General features: G+C 35.9%; 1 protein-coding gene across 1 annotated transcript in view; it reads right to left on the minus strand.

The window, feature by feature from the left end:
- Positions 1 to 1,521, minus strand: part of LOC134822212 (hypoxia up-regulated protein 1-like) — an 84,107-nt gene extending 82,586 nt beyond the window's left edge. The window contains exon 1 of the mRNA XM_063833119.1: positions 1,518 to 1,521. The gene's annotated coding sequence lies outside the window, so the exon portion shown is untranslated. The remainder of the gene's footprint in view (positions 1 to 1,517) is intronic.
- Positions 1,522 to 4,716: the final 3,195 nt, after the last annotated feature.

Raw genomic sequence — 4,716 nt, forward strand, 5'->3', positions numbered from 1 at the left:
GGAAATAAAGGTGTTGCTGCAACATTATATCGGTTTATATTGCTAATAATGGACCTTTAAGAAAATACTGAGTTGTGTGTAAGGGTGTTGACCATACTTTTCTGACCATTGTGTAGTGAGAATAGAATCCGGGTTATTATTAAATAATGGTGCGCTTTTAGGAATTGTTTTTCTTGAGAGACAATGTACTAGATATAGGAAAGTTTTTCAATTTATGCATTAAAATGAGTGTGTTCTTTACAAGTGATACTGTTTAACTACTATCAATATTTTATGTGAATAAAATCCAGTACTTGGTACTTGCTGGTGGGATACCGCCTTGTACCAGTGATTTACGAAACCAGGTATACTGCTCGAAGGCCCATTTTCGGTTTTACATAAAAGTTGATTCAATATAGACTTGGCAGCAAAACCCCATACAAGGCTGTAATAATTAAGGTGTGACTGCACAAAACTTTGATAAATTTGAAGACGTGCTTCGAGAGGCAGATATTTTTTTAAGCTTGTATGATGACTCCTATGTATTGGACATTTTATTTTCATGGCAGAATATGATAGGACCAGTTTAGTTTATCATCTATTATAACTCCTTAAAAACGGGCTTCTGTTTTACTCTCAATTGTGACACCAGATATTGCCACATCACGATAATTAAGATTTCTTTGTAGAGAGAAGATCATTATTATTATATGGTAACGGTAAGGATTGTCTGTGTATGTCATAATCGTCTGCACTCTGCATGTTATCGTCTCGTTTTTTATTTGTTATCCATATCATGTTCTGTGTTACAATAATTTCAAGCAGCTGTTAACAAAAATACCCATTTCACTTTTCAGAATTCAATTAATCACTGTCAGCCAAAACTCACAATATCACAAGAATTCAAATCATGGGGCGCAAAGGTATGTCTCATATCATTACGTAGGTTAAACGCTAGTTTTGTACAAATCCCCTCAGTTTATTGCAGCTCATCATTAAATCAGGATTAAGTACACATTTAAAAAACCGGCCCAGTAACTTTCAACCTTATTTCTTTATTTTTGGAATTTTTGAGACGCTTCAAAGCATTTTTTTCTGATCCAATTAATCTCGGTTAATCTTTTGTAAGCCGTGTTTCTCATGTCGAGAACTAGGTTGGTACAAGTTTTCATTTGAAATTTTTTCAAGGAGATATTGCAACTTTTTAAGCCAAAGGTGCGAAATATTTTAAGGTTTTTTGATGTTTTGCCAGCTTTACATTTTTTACCCTGACTGCAACTTTTTTGAGGTCCCACTTCTCACTTAAACTTATCTTCATAAAACGCACACTCATGTCCCATAATATTAATATGAATTATGAAGGTATTCAAAGACCACCGCCACTATCTAAGTGCATATCAATTTTAAGGTGTAAACCATTTCATCTTCAGGTATCAACAAATACACCGCATTTGGAAACCCTGATAAGCTATACTGCGATGCTGGAATACTGCTACGCTAATGAAAGAAAAATTTAAAAAGTAAGATTTTTAGAGACCCAAATTATTTTTTATCAATTTAATTTGGATATGTTTGTTGAAAACTTTAAAATTGAAAATTACGTACTTTCCCCATCGAATTCTGCGATGGTGATCGCTATCTAAATTTACTATTCAGCATTTTTTCAACATGTCTAGTACATGATATTTATATCTCCCTTAAATTCAACTCTTAATAAATCACGTAATTCCCTCAGAGAGATAATTAAAGAGACACCGGAAGATATGTTCACATTCCTACCTCCCCCCGAAAACAGTTCATGAAGGAGTTCCGTAAACCCTTGCTGGAAAGGGAAAGAACCTTCTGGGCGAAGAAAATTATTTTGTATTCCCTACTTCTACATTATCGGCTTCACTAAGTGTGGTTAGTGATTGAAATTTTTGGTTTGACCGCATATTTTTCCTCACTTTTTTTAATCCTTCAGCAAGTTTGGTGCGTTTAGTTCTCTTTGGATGTCAACTTATTCGGCCGATGGCTTAACAGTAAAACTATAACATCTAGGAACCACTGACCTATTTGCGATACTGAAAAACCACACTCACGTTTCCTCTCACGATCTGGAAAGAGACCCACTACTTTGACAGACTCCGAAGAGGACGCAATTATTAGGATGAACAGAAAACCAACCAGACGTGAGTAACATTTAAAATTCTTGAAGGAGCCTATTTAAATTTTTGAAGGAGCCTTTTTTACATTTTTAAAGGAGCCTATTCACATTCCGTATTATCAGATTGGACTTTGACGTTGATTTTCAAGAAACGCCCGTTCGATTAGATCTCTTCTAATTTGTAAATGTCACTTGTTGACAGGAATTTAAGTCACATTCTCACGGTTGCCTATCATAAATATTTATTTCGACCATCCGAAGGAGATTGCAATCCATAACATTACGATTACACCATAAAAATTGTCTTAAATATATTACCGGATATCTCATATCTGGAGTCTGGGATGATTTGTAACATATTCTTCCTCCAGTTCCCGTGTCGTTCCTTTCGTGGACAAAACGGGGGAAAATTCAGACAGAACCTCCTTTTACTTACAGAAAAGATAACGACAGTGACGTCCTGTTTCATGGTATGTAGTGACGTTCATGGTGACGTCACAGACAATAAATGCCACGGGCGGAGACAGCTGTAACTCCTCCACTGTTCATAATATAATGTTTGTTAAATCCTCCGCTTACTTTTGATTTTCATTAATTTCAAAGTTTTTAAAATAAAATCTCCCCGCTAGGAATCACGATGGACGCAACCCCCTCAGCAGTTTGGGATAACGAGTTTTGGGAGGTGTTTCATCCTGGATACAGGGAACCTCCGGTTACTAACCCTGATGTTTATTGCCACTATTAACCTGACACTAGAATTATATTATCCCTCAGAAACCCAATTAGCAGGTACAGTTTTATGGTTTGTTCTTGAATTATTAATTATGTTCGTTCTATATGTCGTTTCTGGTCCCTCCGTGTTTGAGTTGTTGATTTTTACATAATATTATTTTCTAATTGCTGTTAAATTTTTTTCATTTTTTTGTAATCTATTCGAACAAGAGAATATGATCTGTTATATTTGATCTCAATTTTTTTAAACATCTTCACCAAATCACTATTTCAGATGCAGGTCCGCGTACCAGTTTTTCTGCGCGTTCCGTGTGTACGCAGTGTGACAAGCCGGTCACACGGAGAAATTCCACAATTTAGTGGGAGAAGCAGTTAAAATGTTCCGCGATTGCCGGAAGACTAACACGATCGAGGGCTGGCGTGTACAGCACCGAATCTCATCAAACTTGCGGTAATTACATTTTTAGAATCATTCCTTAGCCAATAAATGATAATGGGAAAAATAAAGATACTAAGTATTACGTTACTCATAAAATGAAATAGCGAACATTTCCATCGCCATTAATTTAATTGTAGATATTTCAAAGATTGTGTGAAAAGTACTAGATGATCTTTTATTACCAAAGTTCTCAAAATCTAATTCTGATAACTGTTCAGACTCATCTATACGCGAGTATTTATACTCCGTGTACGTTGCTGACTGGCTGAAAGTCTTCCCACGGGAACAGATTCACGTTATGATGTTCGAGGAGCATATTAGTGACGAGATCGCTTCTATTTAAATGGCGTCTGTGATTTCTTAGGAATATGTAAGTTAATTTTATTTTATTTTTGTTGAAAGAAATGTTACTAAAACAACCTTCGTGTACGGAAAAATAAGCCAACAATCGACTTGAATAATTAAGTTGTAAGTTATCTTTTTTTATATTTTCTTCTTTTTCAGCACGGTTCCCAGTGGACTACATGAAGACCTACCTCGAACAGCATAAAGTCAGAAATTCACTCCGCGACTCCGCTCGAATACCTTATATACTCCCTGAAACTAAAAATCTTCTCAAAGATTTCTTTAAGCCGTTCTTAGAGTAAGTTAATACAAATCGTTCAATCGATATTTCAAAGATGAGCAAGATGGTTTCCTTTATAATCAGACACTCTAAGAATAATTTATATCTTGATATAACGTTGAACTGAAGCGTCTGACTTGGAGCCAGTGAATTTTTAAACTCCCACGAAACTTATCTGATAATATTAATCTCCCAGCGATCTGGTGGAAATGTTAGGAGATAAGAAAATGGTACTGGAAACTCTACGAGTAACATTCCAGAACCTTCCACCACCACGCACCAGCTCCCTTTTTATCACAGTCCAGCAACACAGTCTAACAGTCCGTATGACTGTATGAGCCCTGAAACCTGACTAGGATAGGTACTGCTGCAGTTATTGTTTTTTTGCCGCTGGGCGGCTCAACTAAAGTTTTGGTTACCAAATAAGTGGGGACTTCACGACTGATGTCATCTCTCCTGGTGCATTGTTTGGTCGCCCTTAGTTGCCGTGGTAACATCTGTATCCCTTTGTTGACTACAAGAACAAGGCCCTCGTTCAGTTTATCAGATTAAATGTTAATCAAACTGGCCTATTGCTGTTTCGGGGATATATTATAATTATGTACTAAATGCTTTTTTTTCGATTCTTTAATCATTTCTGTTTATTTTTCTACGGGTTATTTCAGCCATATTTCAAACAAATTCCTTTTTTATAGCCGAGAAGGCGAGAAAACACTCTATTTATTCTGAAAGCTAGAGATGTAAATAATTTGATAAGGTGACTTGATTTTAACCAACTTTGTTTTTATTCTAAGT

This window comes from Bolinopsis microptera, chromosome 10 (genome assembly GCF_026151205.1).
Source record: "Bolinopsis microptera isolate Bmic1 chromosome 10, MBARI_Bmic_1.0, whole genome shotgun sequence".
NCBI lineage: Eukaryota > Metazoa > Ctenophora > Tentaculata > Lobata > Bolinopsidae > Bolinopsis > Bolinopsis microptera.